At 39.6% G+C, this 18,304-nt stretch overlaps 1 long non-coding RNA gene across 1 annotated transcript in view; it reads left to right on the top strand.

Moving 5' to 3' along the window:
• Positions 1-17,769, top strand: part of LOC109914289 — a 43,636-nt gene extending 25,867 nt beyond the window's left edge. Inside the window, exon 3 of the long non-coding RNA XR_002258424.2 lies at positions 17,663-17,769. This is a non-coding gene — a long non-coding RNA (uncharacterized LOC109914289). The remainder of the gene's footprint in view (positions 1-17,662) is intronic.
• Positions 17,770-18,304: the final 535 nt, after the last annotated feature.

The following is an 18,304-nucleotide window of genomic DNA, read 5'->3' as shown; positions in this document are numbered from 1 at the left end:
ATTTAAATTACAGACTTGCAGATGTTTTCCAGTCACAATAAAACCTCAGCATATTCTCCAGTCTCTCATTACAGTCTGACTGTGCAGCAGCAACCCTCTCATCATCTTTTCATGCTCCTCAGCTGTCTTCAACGAATAAAATATCCAAGGTATCTTGGTGGAATGGAAACTTTTATTCCTTGCTTTAAGCCAATTGTGCAGCACTGCAGAAATCTGATTTCAATTGCAGGCAAGTTATTTCACATTTCCTTTGAAGATATTCAAGGAATTGTTAAAAGAACCCGAAGCAGCTTTCAGCAATAATGCTTGTGAATTCCCCCACGGCATGGTTTGCTAGGTCCACACTGGGGAAAACAATTTTCCTTCTGTTCGTTTACCCACTCCTCCCCTCCTTCCCCACCTCCCTGTGCCCTGAATCTGTCATGTTACCTCCAGATCAAACCCTACCCATTATTTATCAGTATCTGTCTCTTGTTGACTGCATATTGAAAAGATGTCTCTCACTCCCTACCCACCCCTCCAAAGTAGGACGACTGTATGTCTCCCTCTTTTTCATTTCACATGGATATGTCACTGCCACCTTTTTTAGAAGTATTTCTCTCCCCTCCTTTTGACAGTATCCATCTTTTTCACTTGTGTTTGCCTGCTTTCTGTGTTGCAGTGGTGTCAAAATACAAAGCCTTGGGAATGAATATGTTGGAGATGGACACTTGCACACATCCTTTCGACCTTCTTTACTCTTGCTCCAGCTGTTCCATTTCTCCTCCTTTTTGTACAGCCCCTTTTCCCTGACCCATTTCTTGCAGTATTTTTACTCCTGTACAAAGTGATAACTGTGCAGGTTGCAAGGAAGAAGATAGGGTGATCTGTACTTGAGCCTTGTTGGAAGAATGTTCCCGGGCATGTATGGTTGTACATCCGAGCTGGGATAGCTGGTAAAAATAGCTTTCTATGAAAGCTGGAGGAGGGAGTCCAGATGGTGACTTCTGAACAGTTCCTCTGCTAAAGCTGTGATAGCTCCATAATCTTGGGTTGCTGATGAACAAATGTAATGAATGCCCCAGTGCTCACCAATAGAAGGGAATGTCTGGAGTCTGCAATGTTCCAAAGGCCTAACAACTCTCCTTATACTGCTTAAAGGATGGCAAGCTGTAAAGAAGATCTTGTCCTGTTATCTTTTTAACTGGCTAACTAGTTTCTAGCATCGAGTGCAAGAGTGATTAATGTCTAACTTGTTGACTATAACCTTCACTGCACACTAGTACCAGCATTAGCACATACGAGTAACCTCAGTTCACTAGCAAGCACGCACCACTGTTCAAATGGGTTTTATGTCCTGTTCTTGTGTATTCTCAAAACATTCTCACTCCAATTGCTGTTTGTTTTCCATCATTCTCACAGTCTGTGAGAACTCCCAGGAGGTTATACTTCCATTTCTAATGCAATTTCTCCTTTTCAAAGCTACTTCTAACTCCCATAAGTATGTCATGCCAGTATTCCTCTCCTTACAGCCCCTGGATGATCATTCACAGTCATTTTGGCTGCAGCTGTGTTAGCACCTTTCTTTTTTTAAAAAACGTGTCAGAATTTAAAAGTTTTTAGTATGTCCTTTTTAGTGATCTGGGTTTATGATCTGTGGTCATAATAATGAATTTCGGGGGTTTTTCACAGAATCCCTCCGGTGTAGAAACAGGCCCTTCAGCCCAACAAGTCCACCCAGACCCATCCCCTAATAATCCATTCAATCTACACATCCCCCTGAACACTCTGGGGCAATTTAGCATGGCCTATCCACCTAGCCTACCCATCTTTGGACTGTGGGAGGAAACCCACGCAAACACAAGGAGAGTGTGCAAACTCCACACAGACAGTCACCTGAGGCTGGAATTGAACCTGGGTACATGGTGCTGTGAGGCGGTAAAGTGCTAACCACTGAGCCACTGTCCTGTGACATGAATGGTGAATTATCAAAAGGTATGACAAAAACAAGAAAGACCGAACAAAGTCAGGAGTAGAATTGGCAAATAGGCTAAATTATAACACAAAACAGTACTCAGCAGTTATGGAATTCCCTCACTAATGACATTGTGGGTCAACCTATACTATAGGGACTACAGCGATTTTTAAAGAAGGCAGCTAACCAGGGACCGGCAATAAATGCTGGCTAGCCAGTGACCCCCACATCCCAAGAATTAGTTTTTTTTTTTTAAATATCTGCAGTCACTGAAAGCTTTAAAGACTTTTGAGAGCTGGGTTTGGGAATTGTTCAGACAGACTTTGTGTCTCTAGCAGGGTTTTGAGATGACGCACATGCACAATATAATTTCCATTGTAGGAATGGTAACTTGCAGTCCTGTGGCCTCTGTAAAACCTTTAAATCACTAACAATAGTTATATTTCATTTCAACTGTCCAAGCAGCGATCTTCATCCATTTTTAATTCTCCTCTATGCCGCAGGAGAATTTAAGCTTTGGTGTTGTCTTTCTGCAGAGAGTTGCTGGTCACATCTGAATTCAAAATTTCATTTTTTGCATTGAACTCATTAAACTTATTTCCCTCCATGACCCTGCACCAAATAGTGATTTCCTTCAAAGCCACAACTTCTTTTGAGAGTGAAAGCACTTGAGAGAAATCAAAACCCCTCATAATGCTTGCCAGAATTTTCCTGGTGAATATTGAGTCTCCCTTTAATCATGTTGCTGTGTAGACTTGTCATTGTGGAACCTCTTTTTTGGTTGCCATTTTGCTTTGAGGACTGAATCAACAATTTAGGACATCTTTGTACTTTGAGCTAATTTAGTAGAACAAACTTTTTCCTGCACTGTATTATTTCTCTTTTTTAAATGAGCTTGATTCTCAGCAAATTAAGGGTGGTAACTTGTTTTGCTTCTCGTGTTTGCTCATAACTAGTACAATAGATTTAATTCAATTGTATTATTACGTGATGAATCCTCCAAGAAAATTCAGATTATCCATCTCTAGTAGACTACGTTTTAATACCTCTTTTACCTATCCTATGTATTTTAGGGAATTTATAGAACATGTCCTCTGTGTCTGTCTATTAGTGTGTGTCACATTTTTGTATAAATTGGATGATGTTGACGTACTGACAAACTATAGATTAAGTTATTCTTAACTTCTTGCTTTCCATTTCACTTCAACTACAAACAGCATTGTAACTCCTGTGGGAGACTTTCTGGACTGACTAGATCAAGATAGGGACTTGCTTATTCTGGTTTCTGGCTGTCCCCTTACAGATCATTGACATCAAAGAGAGCAGAGTAAGAGCAGGCTAACTGCAGGTTGGGAGCTCCCATTTCCCTGATTCAGAGGGAAACAGCTACAACTGTAGGGACCATACTTGTGTAAGAGGGAACATTTGGCTTCAAAGTCTCCAAACAAGGATAATGACATGACCATTTGAAAAATGGGTCACATTTTTGAGGAAAACAAGTTAAATAACTCCTTCTGGATTGGAGGTTTAAGAGATGGAGTGTCACTGGTTCAGTAGAAGGGAACTGACACCTTTATCAACACATGGGGCAGGCATTCAGTCTGCCAGTTGCATGAGGTTTGAAAGCTTGTCATGAGAACCCACGGACCTCAAATGTATGCACTCCTAAAGGCCTCCCAAACTATCATGATAGACTGGAGTCCTGTCTTAACTCTCTGTGCACTTTTGAGTTTTTAATGACCATGGCAGCTCCGTGGTTAGCACTGCAGCCTCACCATGCCAGGGACCGGGGTTTGATTCCACCCTCTGGCGACTGTTTGCACATTCTCCCTGTGGGGTTCCTCCCACAATCCAAAGATGTGCAGGCTAGGAGGATTGGCCGTGCTGAATTGCCCATAGTGTTCAGGAATGTGTAGATTAGGTGGGTTATAGGGGAATGGGTCTGGGTGGGATGCTCTGAGATTCGGTGTGGACTTGTTGGGCTGAAGGGCCTGTTTCCACACTGTAGGGATTCTATAAAAATGCATATGCAACTTAAGCCAGTTTCTTGCATTGTTAACATGAATAAGCTTAGCATTGTTCCTAAAGTGCATTGTCCAGAATTGGACACAATATTTTGATGACAACTATCATCTCAATCTGAAGCAGCATTGTTCTGAATAACCAGAGAACAAATTGGTAATCCAGTAAGTCTATTTTTGCCATTCTCCACTGAGGTACACTTCTAAGTACTTGCTTTTATTCATCTGACTGACTGGGACATGTTTCTGGTCTTTATAACAACGTCAATTGTTCTGCAAAAGCTATTGTGTTTACTGGATTACATTTTCAAATAAAAGATTATAAATGTCTGAGTGCAGTAAACCCCAATGTCTGATCATCAAAAAAGATGAGAGTTACTTGCATTATGACCCTGAATCATGTATCTAGATGATTCAAGGACATATCAATTTTTAAATTCTGACTTGTTTTAGAGGGCTTGTGCAGCCAATGTAACTGGATGCAATCCAGTGGCTGCCTGGAGAAGAACCCTGGACTGTGACACCTGCAGGTGTCAAAATTGCTTCAGAAGTAAGAAATGCACTACAAACTGAACCATAATTTTGTGGGCGCTATCTCTGGCGAACATAATGAGAGAAAAGACAGGAGTCTGGGTTAAGAGAAATCTTGTGTATTCTTGAAAGGGGAAGACTCCAGAACCCAGTTCAGCCCTGGTCTGTTAATGCCAATGGAAGCAGGTGTGCTAGTGATCGGAGTACCTGTGTGTGCCAGTGGACTGACATTTTGTGTGTAATTGTCTTGGTTAAAGCACTAGTGTGCTGTGAAGGTCACATTTGATGCACCATCCACATTGGAGATAAACATTTCTCACTGCATGTTAGAAGCAAGCGAGCCAGTCAAAGGAGAGACGATCGAATAAGTAAGTCATTCTAAGTGCTACCAGCCAACTACCATCAAAACGAAACTGGATGAAAGGATTTCAACTAAGTGCAAAGCTAAGTATCCCAAAATTTCCTGATCAACGATCAATGTTACACTGTCCACTGCTCACGGATGGCCTGTAGAGACTAAGCCTTATCCCTTATCACTTACCTGTGGTTGGACTTGCATCACGTTTCTAATCGTGCATGTGTTTTTTTTTGTATATTGTAACTAAAAATCATGCTTTTATTAATTTGAGGAAAACCTGGTTAAATTGATCTCAAAACATTGAATTCATTTGTTCTGGGAGAAAGGCACAAGGCAGGTATCCTTTGTAAATTAGCCTTGTATAATTAGCTGAGGGAATGATGAATAAAGGGGAAGCAAATTTTGGGATAACCCACATGGACTGGTATTAAATTTGTGAACCTTGCCCAGATTCTGGCCATAAGACAGTAGAACAATGAGGCTTCAGCAGGACCTGACCTACTTGTCATGTAATTACCTTTCTGCTTCTTTGTAACATTGTAAAACACCAAGGTCACTGCTTAAGAACACACCAACTGCTTCTCCATACAAATTGAAGGCACCACAAAGAAAATGCTGCTTTATGGTCCACATAACAAATTCCCTACACAATTTAATGTACATCAACAATTTTTTTTAGCCCAAGCAGATTGGAGATTTAACATGGTTACCATGTGAAGGTTAAGTAATTTAATAATGAACCAATTTGAGCTTGAATGCACAGCATCTGCCTAAGCTCAAGTTTTGTCCTTTGTAAAAGAAAGGCAGTGATGGAATTTTTTCGTTGCTTCCTCACATAACTATTATAAATCATCTTTTGATTTATGAACTTAAAGGCAGCAAAACTGTGTTAATTAGCAATATTTTATACAGAAAATGCTCTGCATGTCACAGGACAATGTGATGGGGCCTGAAAACAAGTAGCAACAAAATGATTGGCCTTCAGGCTTGAAATTTACTTTTTATTTTTGATACTGCAATGACAAGCATCTAGTTATCTCTGTGCTGCATGAATGATTTTTTTTTTTTTTTTTAAAAATGCCCAAAACCTTGTTTTCTTTGAACTATGGAGAGAAATCAAAATGCTTAAAATTCTGTCTTCACAATTGGGAACCAGTTATCAAACGCTGCCATCAGCCAACGGCCTGCAGAATCCGGTACCTTCCCTGCTGTCAGAACTCATTGTAAGAAAAAGGCTGCATTCTGACAAATTACAATGACTATGTCTGAATCATTTCATTCCAAAGCGATGAAAGTCTAAACATGTCTGCCCTGTTTCATTCATGTGTAACATGGCCAGGAGTCTCTGACAATAACAGTATTCGTTCTAGGAGACATTTGTTTCTGGAAGTAATGTATACACCGTATGTTTTCTGGATGTTAATATTAGCTATAAATTCAATAGCCACCCAAAACACTTCATTCTTTCTCCAAATGGTCTAAAATTTCAAGCGTCCAGAGCACAATGTTCCAGTCTCGTCTTACCTGAAATGTTGAAATAACTGAATAATGTCAGTTTCGCATTTTTTTTAAAACTTTGTATTTCTCTCGAAGAAATGTGTTGTGACCAACTGCAATTTCAAAATTTAAAAAAAAATGCTTACAAATGCAAGACAATGCCTGAAACTCAGCCAGTTTTACAGAAATGTATGTCTCAAGCTCTCTTAGCAGAGTGTATAAAATGTGCACTGGCTGGTAGAGTAAAGATACCAGAGGAAATCAAACAAATCGGGGAAACCACAGTAATTATGCTTCCTGTTTCAAAGGTTCATTGTTGGCCTTTCTAAAGTTGATTAATTCTGGCACTGGCTGATATTTGATGGAACTTGCATATCTTTGTACATGAATGGTCACAATTTGGAAATGAAAGGTAAGACAATAGCACGAAAGACTTTTAATTCTCATGGCGAAATACACACTGGGACAATTTGGTCTTAAATGATGCAGATAATACAGTTGGCTCTTTTGTTTTATAGATTACAGGATGAAATTAAACACACTTGGCTCAATGGAAATGGCAAAACAGTGGTGAATAAAGTGAGCTTCCAATTAGTTTCTGCCCATTTCTGCATTGCCTTCTAAGTTCACCATTCCAAACAAGTTTGTTTGCATGTTTTCAGTAAGTCCTGACTCAGTTGCATATCTTGATTAGCAAACTCCATCTTCATCATCAAGTACCCAAGTTTTTAATAAAAAAAGTCAATGAAATGCTGACAAACCCTGGCAAATCATAGGTGGCTTTATTTGACAGCACATCTAATTATAACATTTTCCCCAAAAACTAGGAGATAATATTAAACATGTCCCAGAACACAAGTGGCAGCATAGCATTGAACTGCCTGCTATCAACCGTGCCAGGCATTCTGTTTCATTGACTTGTATAGAACTGAATATTGTGTATGTTGCAACATGCAGCAACCAAAAAAAATCATGTTAGATGCTTAATCCATGTGTAATTTGAGCTCACTAGCCATTTCCCTCAGAGTAATTAATACAATCATCCATTTTCAAAGCAGTCATATGGGGCTACCTCACTGCATCTGTTAGAAGTCAGGCAATCCTTGGGAATACAGCACTGAGCACCAATGGTGATATTCCTGCCTGTTCCCAGTAGTGAAGCACAGTTATGAACAGCTTTTCCCTTCTGAGAAGAAGGATAAGCCAGACAAAATCCACCCATTCCAATCTAAGCATTGTAGAAGGGTCAGTCATGGAGTGGCACCAACAGTTAGTATAGAGCATCTTCAAAGTCTGATCAGTCGTATCATTTTACTTGCTGGATCATTGCAAGGGTCTATGCATGTTCTTTGATACCCACTTGTAACTTTGGTGGGAGATGGACAGAAATCTCAAAGGTGTTGGTTGGGGGTCTATAAATAACTAAATGTTGCGAAATAAAATTGTATTAAGGTGGAATTATTCTTAAAATTATTAACCTTACTTTTTTAAACTAATAATCCTGTGTTTTTTTTATTGCACCCTGAATAAATTGCTTCAGGACATTTTTAAATAAGTGCAAATCATGCATTTTAACACCATACCTCCACTGCACAAAAAACTTCCCACTTGTTTACATGTGCCTCCTTTTTTTTGTTTGTCCTGTATATTCCATTAAAGTCAGGTTTCCAAAGTTTTCATTATTGTGTACACATGCTTTCTTTACACATTTCTCCTATGTCTGGATATGGTATGATCGAAGCCCGGATCTTTGGCAGGACAGTTGTGCAGTGCAATATTCAGTGCTGTGGCCCATCCAAAATGAAAGAGGGAGAATGTTTCTTTTGTTTGTTTTTGTGACTGAGTGATAATATTTATAGAGAGCATGGAGGAAAATTTTGTCATTCGGATATTATTGTTCATTCTTATGAAAAAATTTGACAAATGACAGGTTACAGAGAGTGAGTTTATTAGTTAATAACCATAAAAAGACATCATAATACACAAAGTGATTAGGAGTAAGAACTGAATCCAAAGAAAGTTGAAACAAAATCCCTGGCCAGTGTCTGAGTCATTGACAGTGAAACATTGTGTACGTTGCACTTGATATTATTGATAGTATTAACAATGGCAGGTAAACAGCTTGCATTTGGATTCTTGACTTTACAGGTTGGTTAAAGTTCTTTTTGTCCTAGTTTCTTTCAGCAGTGACCACTGGCCACTTTGAATGATAGAGCAGTTTTGCTCCTTCTTTACCTGCAGTACTGGGGTATTTATGTCCGTTCTCCAAGCTGTGACCTTCACAGCATGCCAATCCACATTCATTAGTTTTTCAGAAGACCAACACACAGACTAGGGTTGAATATTGCTTTTTAAGCCCATTTTAAAAAAAATCTATCCCTGGAAGGTGTCATAAGGACAGATCATAGCCCTGGAACATCTATTAAACTTTGAACTGTAATGTGATTTTTTTTAAAAAAAAAAAAAAACCCAGAGTCTTACAGCTGCACAAATGACTGAGGATGTAAATTCAGTAGTTGTTTGCAGAGTCCTTTTTTGGACCCACGGAATGTCACATTTAACAAGGTGTCAAGGAAGCTTCAAAGAGATGGACTTATGAGAGGACAAATGCACTACAAACTGAACTGTGTAATTTCCAAAGAGTTAGTCTAAGACTGAACAAGAAAGAGGAGCAAAGGACAACAGTGTGGGTGAGAGACATACAAGAACAGAGCATAAAAACCAGCCCAACACTGGTCTGTGTGAGCTAGTGGAAGAAGGTGTGCGAGTGTGCTGAGGCACTGGTATGTACTAACCTGGATTCTAGCGTGCTGTGAAGATCACAGTCTAAGAATTGCCCATTAGTCACCCTGTGTCGCAGGTCAAGCAGCGTCCTGGTCTGTTTTCTGCCAGTCAAAGGAAACATGCTAAAAGAATTGCAGGGAACCTGCAAATCCAAAGATCTTAGAATCCACTGCTTGACTGTCAACATTCCGCTCTCTGCTCTTAACAAACATTTGAGGGATTGAACTGTACTTCTTTTAACTTTCTTTTAAACTCTTCTGTAATGTGTGTTTTTGTTTCTTCTTACTAATGAATAAACTCACTGCATTAATTCCGAGAAAGCCTGGTTAGATTGGTTCCTTTTGAAATAGTAATTAATTTGACCTGGTGGAAAAGTAGCCAGAAGGAAACCTTTTCTTCTTAAGTTAATCTTTTTGTGACCAGTTAAGAGTGTAGACAAATATAGAAGGGAAAATAATTCGCCCTCACCCCTATCCAGGAACTGTAATAATATGGGGACCATTATCTGGGGTCTGGTCATAAATAATATCAATGTTGCATTTTAACATCAGTTAACACGTATTCAAGGGAAGACTTTCCTCCTTGCATTGTTGTCTCATTACTTGTAGAAACCGAGGTAAGGGTCTTAGTCATTTCTCTGCTGAATTCAGAAATTATACAATGAAACGTTCTTCCACCAAAAAAAAAACTGGAATGGAACACATTTCACTAGGCAATGAATTACTGCAGGAGATAGTTGACATTTCCACGAGAACTTGGACAGTAGATCTATGGAATTCCCAAAGAAATAGTGTAACTGATCTATATTGCTCTACTATGAAAAGGCCTGGTGAATCCAAGCATTTCTGTCCTGACGCGAGCTTCCAGAAACTCTCTGGAGCTGGAAAAGCTATCTATAGCCAAGAAACAGTCTTTTTCCAATAAAATTATAACCCTTCACGTACCTGCTCTGGCATCAAACCCTCCTATGCCTTTCTTTTCCAGAAATATGGATCTAATCACCTCTTGTATCCAGTTACAACAGTTTTGTGTGGGAACTTACTTCATAATGTCTCGTGTCATGAGCAATTCCACCCGAGTTGCCTCTCTTTTTATTCGGGCCATTGCTCGTGTCTCTGGGATTGCTTTTCTATCAGTTTGTGAGGAAATAGGATCAAATTGGTTAACAATCTACAAATTTTCCCTGCCTGTAGAATGTCATCAGATCCCTGGAGGTTGATTCTATTGATTTATTACAAGTGGCTTTCCTAACACATACATGCAAAATACATGATTCCTTGTTCTTCAGCCATGCCTGTATTCTCCTGACAGAACTCATCCCAGGCCCTCTCCCAATTCTTAAAGTACCTGAGGAAAATTTGGAAGGGGGCTGAAATGAGGTGCACAAAAGGTCAAGTCATAGTCTGTCCAACTTCAAAAGAAAATAAAGGTAATGTTTGTGGAAGTTTACTGTACTGAGCAAGAACAAACTCGAGCCAAGAGATCAAACTAATCCAAATGAAGATCACAAAGAAGTTGGAAAAAAAATTGAACTGCGCCAAGTGCTATGACAGGCATAGCCTTAAATTGTAACTGTTTATGATGTGGGAGCAAGCATTACAAATGATTGGGATGGTGTGTCTATGTGCACAGAAAAGAAATCATCTTAAATTGGAAACCGAAAGGACTGCGGATGCTGTAAATCAGGAACAAAAACCGACACAGATTTTCCTTCACAGATGCTGCTAGACCTGCTGGGCTTTTCCAGCAACTTTGTTTTTGATCTTAAATTGGAAAATTTAATATTTGGGAATAAATAAGGGGTGGTACGGTGGCTCAGTGCTTAGCAATACTGTGTCACAGCACCAGAGGCCTGGGTTCAATTCCACCCTCGGGCAAGTATCTGTGTGGAGTTTGCACATTCTCCTTGTGTCTGTGCGGGTTTCCGCTGGGTGCCTCCCACAGTCCAAAGATGTGCAGGCTAGGTGGATTGGCCATGCTAAATTGCCTGTAGTATTCAGGGATGTGTAGATTAGGTGGGTTATAGGGGGATGGGTCTCGGTGGGATGCTCTGAGGGTTGGTGTGAACTTGTTGGGCCGAACACTGTAGGGATTCTAGAAATTTTCTGAAAATACGGTGGAGGCTAACGTGAGCGTGGATAGTGATGTCGATTTGTTGGACTGAAGTACTAACACGTAGGGGGAATGTCCAACCATTATTTATTGATATGATTGGTTGAACAAGCTAAAAGACAATCTAACTGAATAGAAGATATATCACAGCAGTCATGCAGATGTTTATCTGTGGGACAATTCATGTCAATAATTTAGTTTTCAAAAGGATCAACTGTAGCAGCAATGCTCTACCAGTGGCTTGAAGGTAATTTTGAGAATGGGTCACTTTTAGATGTTTCGGGTTGAGCCTACACAACAATTCTCCCAACAAAGTGAGACAATCCCTTTACAAAGTGCCAGTAACACAGTAGTTAGGCTTTTGATTCATGTGTGTGGTGCTTGGTTTCTGCTTGTGGCGGTAATCCAACCACATGCATGCGTAAGGAGTTTTGCCAACTGTCAGGCTATATTGCTACATTGGGTCCATTCTGACCTTTATAATTCTTTTTTGGTGTCTGTTCAAACTTTGGACTGGATCTTCAACTTGAAATATGGTTCTTATTAAATATTCCATTTAGCCAGGACTCTGAAAGGATCGGCTCACTTTTATGACATTTTCCAGAGTGATAGGCTCAAATAAAAGGGAAGGCAAGAAACGAACAGTTCCAGAAAGCTGTCAGATTCATGTCTGAAGTTGGGTAGTTGAAGGCAATCAGTTCGCTATGAAATAAAATGCATATTTTACCGGTGAGTTGTGGTTAGCAACACAATGGAATACAAGTCATTCTTCACTGCTTTCCATTGTCTATTTACTCCACGCTACCCATCCAGCAGTATAAATGACCATTACAAAGGACAATTATCTCTGAGCTACAGCAATTTGCATAGAAATACTTTTATATTCCACTCTTTAGTCATTTTTATGAAAGTATGTCAGGTAAATTTGCTGCCTTGCTCAGTATGTACAGTAACCTTACCTGCACTTTTGAATAAGCTCTACAGCCTTTCTGAACAGGAAACAGTTGTAGAAGCAAATGTTTCATTTAATTCCAACCCCTGCCCCTCTCTTGTAGCTGGGAATCCTGGTTCAGGCACCCATTATCAATGACGAGCCAGTTCCATTCCAGCTAATAAAACTCTACTCTGCACCAAGAGAATCCCTCAGCGCCAATTCCCTATATATATCTGCTGCAGAAATATCTCATTTTGTGTCCTATTTCCAACCATCCTTCAAGTCTATTTCAATGACAATTCTCTTAGTTCTGAATTAGCACTTTTTGTGTTATGGGCTTATGCTCACTGAGTGTGCTCCATACTTGTTTCTTACAAGTCCTTCTGGTCCTTCAATTTGAATAAATTTGAATCCAAGTCCTGTCGGCAAAGTGCCCAAGTAGATTCACTCCACCTTCCAAGTTTTCTGAAACAATGTTTTATGTCTCTCAATGGTAAACACTTCAGAGGAACATAAAATAAATTCACCCAAGTGGAACTGTCCTTTATAAACAAAAAATATAACTGTCTATTAAAAAGTGAACCCAGAGAGTCATGCATTCCCTAATTTAGCAGCGATTTTAATTGAAATATTGGACAAAGGAGCCTGAAATATGCTTGTTCGCTAATGTAAGATCCTGCAATTTCACCAATATTTTTACAAAAGAAATCTGTAATTAAAGAACAGATGGTTCTCATTCAGCTCAAGGTGTTAGCATAGTTCCATAGAGGAGCTAATTACCCTAATTTCATTTCTCTTCTCGTTCCCCAGAAATGAATTAGATTCCTCCTCGAGTATTTACCGAATTCCTATCTAAAATGTTGTGATTGCCATGGTATCAATGACGGCTTGTAAAGGGGGCATTTTATATCCTAATAAATCTTTTATGTGAACAAAATCATTTCATCCTTCCTGTTATTGTTCCCAATGCCTAGTAGTAATTTTAAAGCTGAATCACCAACTCCCGGAAGTCACCTTCGCTACTCGATGTATTGAGCACTCTGATTACATCAGCCTCTAATCTTCTCAGTTGCAGTGAATGTGATACCAACTGTCGCAGCAGAATTGATCGTTTCTGCACTTGAGTTCTCGACTGCATTTCATCATCTTTATTGTTCATTGGGAAAGGCAATCAGTTCATCTTAGGAGTCATGTACAGTCACAAGAAATTTGGTTTTTGAGACATGGCTTATTTTCCAATCCAGTCTGCATGGAAAGTAGTGTGATGCAGGTGTTAAGTGCAGTAAAACGCACAACAGCAGATATTAGTTCAGTGACTATGTCCAATTTTTGTTTTTGCAGTGCTGACATTTTCACTTGGTTCAAACGTTGATTATAATCAATTGAAATGGCATGGGATTACTCAAAGTACCCATGCACATTGATATTTACAAGAAAGCTGACATCTTGAAAGGTGACTTCACAGTGGAAATACCTCTGTAGACAAAATCCATCAACTGAATTACATAAGATGTAGGATAAAATGGATTAATTAATTTGAACCATTCAAGATTTCAAGAAACAAGATTACAATAAGACTGGATAATAAGAGCAATGGTCAAATCCACAACAAACTTGATCTGCTCCTATCAAGGTAATTCTCGAGTAGAGTCTCCTGCAACTCGGAACTGCAACTAAATCTGTAGTCTAGAATGTTCAGACACTGATTTTTTTTTTCCCCAAAAACTGGCAATTTTTTTAGAAAAGAATCCCTACAGTGTGGAAACAGGCCCTTCGGCTCAATATGTCCACACCGACCCTGAGAGCATCCCACCCAGACCCATCTCCCTATAACCCACCTAATCTACACATCCCTGAACACTATGGGCAATTTAGCATGGCCAATCCACCTAGCCTGCACATCTTTGGACTGTGGGGGGGAAAACCAGAGCACCCAGAGGAAAGCCACGCAGACATGAGGAGAATGTGCAAACTCCACACAGATAGTCGCCCAAAGCTGGAATCGAACGTGGGTCCCTGGCGCTATGAGGCAGCAGTGCTAATCACTGAGCCACCCTCATTTTGTCAGCTTTAAATATTTCTTTCCCGTTGTCCCGAGAGCTGAACCTAAATAAAGACAATTTTTCAGATGTGTGCTATGTCTGAAGGAGTTTGAGTGCTTTCGTGAAACAGTTTTATGTAATCCAAGTAAGGGAGTGATGGAACTATCCATGTCACCAACTGATCATTTCTCTTCAACAACACATTTACTGTTTTGTTCTAATTTGTTTTCAAAACTAAGTTGTACTATAACCATGAAGGCTTGTTAATTAAAACTGAGAAATACTGGATGTCTGTACCATTAGAAAGATATTGTGCTTTCAGCCTCTGTCCTGCTTTTCAATTTACTTGCATTATTAACCAGTAAATTCTGTGGATTTATTTGGATTAGTTCCACCAAATCTATAGTTTTAATCTGTTCTCATCATTGTAGCTGGGTTTAGGTTATCTGAAACCAGTAACAGTCTTAATGTAGTACAGGAAGTGGGACAAGACACAGTTGGAAACTGAAACCATCAAAAGTTTAATGTCATTAGCTAAGAATGGATCAACTAAGGGGGTCTAAAATTATCAAAAGCAGCAACCCACAGACACTTGAAACTTCCGTGAGTCTCCATTTTCAGTCTGCTGCAATCCCACACCTAGTAAATGACTCCGGGCTGTACACAGACAGCGTTTGATGGTATCGGCTGCAGCTGAGCCCCTTGTTGCTGTTTTTTATTTTGCCGCAGACACACTGTCTCGGGTTTGCTTGAAGTGCCTCTGGAGTGCTGCCCATGTGGAGCCAGTACATCCCCCCCAGGCCATGCAGTTTGACTTGGCTGTCATTCCCAGCACCTGAGTGCTGTCGCAGTTCCAGAGGAGCTAAGAGGTCCCTGGAAACTGGCACATCTACAGAGTCTGTAGACAATACATCTGCTGTGCCTTCTGCTATTTGAACCTTTCATAAAATGACTCACCACTGGCTATAGTTTAGTAATTTGTCATTGTAGACAGACCCTGTTCGCACCTCATGCGGCACTCCAACTTCAGACACGTTAGGCTGAGTCATTGGGACCTTTGATCCACATCCACAGTTAAGAAGCTCAGAGGAAAAGGGTTAATGTTATTCCTTCTCACCTGGCAGGGCACTGACAAATAAGCAGGTTCCTTGCCTGCTCAAATCCATGCAAGGTTCTTCTGCAGGCCAGAGCCTCGGCAAGCTTTGTAAACAGAGGGACTTTTGCATCAATCAGAGTCTAGCAACTTCTCCTGAGCGGAAGCTGCTATTTACAGCCAGGAGAGCAGCTCTCCTGTTAAGACACTGATCTTTCACTGGATACTACTGCAGCCGCCTCAGTCCCGAATTCCATTGCCTTCCCTTCTGTAAGAGCCACTCTTTACCATGCCTTATTGAGTGACCAGGGCACACTGCAGGAAAGGGACTACAGTATTTAAAATGAGGTTACAATCTCTGTGACTTCCTCTGCTGGATGGGAAGTTAGCTGGCTGGTGTGGTTTCTCAAAGGAATCTTGCTCTGGGTTAACTTGACTTTTGTCTTGACCAGTTTCATTGAAGCATTTAGTCCTGGTTCCAACAGCGCACCAAGGTTCAACATTTACTGAATATTGTACGGAATTTTTGTTCCTAGTATTTAGTCATCTCCATGTTTTTCACTTTTTTTAAAGAAAACATTTAAAAAGGAAACTACTTTCACTGTATATTGTACAGTGCAAGTTGCTGTTTCTTTTATGAAATGAAATTAAGTTGTTTTATTTTTAAGCATGTTACAACATTACAATAATTTGTGATTGAGTATTTAAGTTGTGGTTCGCTAACATACCTGAGGTAATCAGGACAGTAGTCTTGTAGTTGGGTTTAATTTGATTTATTGCACCTCACAAAGACTTGAAACTTAATTACAGCAAATTTGCCTACATAACATAATACATTTCTATCCCTAAAGTAAAGCATTGGAGGACAGGATTTCTCCAATGCTACCTTTTGTCAAGCAAAAAATTTGCAGTGTCACAGGCAACAATTCTAGCATACGGTCAATTTTTGCTTTTATAGGTCAAGATAGATTAGCATGTGGAATTGTCTGAATGAATAGTATTTGCTACTCGGGTTTGAATCAATTTGCAACCAAACTCTCATGAATTTAAACTTATCATACTATTACTTGCTTTTGTTATTCGGAGCTGGTATTTGTTTTCTTACAATGTTCAAAAATGGAAGGAGCACACCTTCTGAACTCAAGCTTGACCAGTGGAACCATCTTGAGTATCCTAGTAACTATCCCCACAGATGCTACTCACTGTTTTATACTTGTAAGACAGGTCAAAAGGGCTCAAGGGCTCTCGTGGCACAGTGATAGTGTCCCTGCCTCTGGTCAGGGAGGCCTGGGTTCAAGTCCCACCTGCTCTAAAGCTGTGTAATAACATCTCTGAGCAAGTTGATTAGAAAAATAGGTTAAATAAAGAAATGTACAACAGGTCAGAAGTGCTCTTGTGGTGCAGTGGTAGTGTTCTCGTCTTTGAACCAGGAGATCTGGGTTCAAGTCCCACCTGCTTCTGAGATATGCAGTGACATCTCTGAGCAGGTAGATTAAAAAATGTTTGGGCCCTGTTGTGGTGCAGTGGTAGTATCCCAATCTCTCGACTGAGAGACCTGGGTTCAAGACCCACTGCTCCACAGGTTAAGGATTTTTTTTTCTGTTAAGACAGGTCAATTAGTTTGAAGCCTCATCATGCAGTTGTTTTCTTAATCCTTTGAAAGAAATGATGCATGTTATTGAACAACATGACAGATTTTCTTTGGCTGTCTGCTACTTTTTAGTTTGGATGAAGCTCATTGGCCAATGGTTTGAAATTGAACTTAGTGCTTTGAGGAATGATGAAGAAAATGTCAGTGGCCAATTTAAAAACACCTGAAATATTTTACTGTTACTGGGTGGGAGTTTTATTGTAACAAATGATATTTTCAGGGAATTCTGACAGGTTTAAACATCCAATCAATAAAAACGATAAGATGCTATTTATTTTAAAATAGATAAATTTAAGCATCTAGAATTCCACAACTTAGTAAGGAAATTGAACGTTGAGATGATTTCTCCAATAAGCAAAAATTGTCTATCACTTGATTATCTACCAATTTATAAAGATTACTGTTTGGAAAAGAGTATCCCAGAACAATAATCTTCAGTTTGATTTACTACATCCCAGAGTTACTACACTGTTAACATCTACATAATAATAAAGTCTATAAGCAAGTAGCCAATACACAATTAATATAATGGTCTTGCTTCTTGAAGTAATACAAGTGTTGTCTTGGGAGTTGACGGTTTTCACCAATTACTGAGAATGGTAATACTGATATGTGCAACATGCTGAAAGATCACTGAAACATTGATTTTTTTTTGTACTAAATTTATCTTACCGTCTCCTTTCAGAAATCAAAGGACAAAAATAAACGTGAGACTGGCCAGTGGAACAGGCTAAAACAAGCATAAATTCAGCTGTGAAACTAGCACAAAAGGGTATTTTTTTAAATGTAAGTTGTTATTCTTTGATATTTGCTTTTCAGAGTAAATTGAATAAAGACCTAATAATACTGCTTGAATCCCACTGTAAATCTTTGTAAATCAGTTTAGTTTTTATTTCTATCCTCACTTCATTGCTAGATGCTGGCAGGGAAAGGGTTTCCAAGCAAGACTTTGAAAAAGAAACAAATAGCACTTTAGGGATGTAAAACTGGATTGTGTTCTTCATTCAGCTCTCAGTTGAACACTTAGCTTCACCAATCTCAATTGAATCATTTGTGGAATGATTTGCTTTGCTCATCTACAGTGTGCAGCGTGAATCAGAGAGTAACACACGTCTTTGACAGACTACTTGGAGCAACACGAAGGAGAGAAACAGTGACTCAGAAAGACCATATGGGAGTAGACATCAGAACCTAGAGAGGAGGTGGTGTGGGCTAGAGTGATAAAGCGAGGGGGGAAAAAGAGAGACAAGTGAGAATGAGAGGGAGATAGATGGATCTGGGGGTGGGAGAATAAAGGAGGAGAGACTAGACAATTAAGGGGAAACTG

Source organism: Rhincodon typus, chromosome 10, assembly GCF_021869965.1.
Source record: "Rhincodon typus isolate 14 chromosome 10, sRhiTyp1.1, whole genome shotgun sequence".
In the NCBI taxonomy this organism is placed as follows: domain Eukaryota; kingdom Metazoa; phylum Chordata; class Chondrichthyes; order Orectolobiformes; family Rhincodontidae; genus Rhincodon; species Rhincodon typus.
The sequence above is the reverse complement of the archived record's forward strand: the minus strand, read 5'-3'. Positions and strand labels throughout refer to the sequence as shown.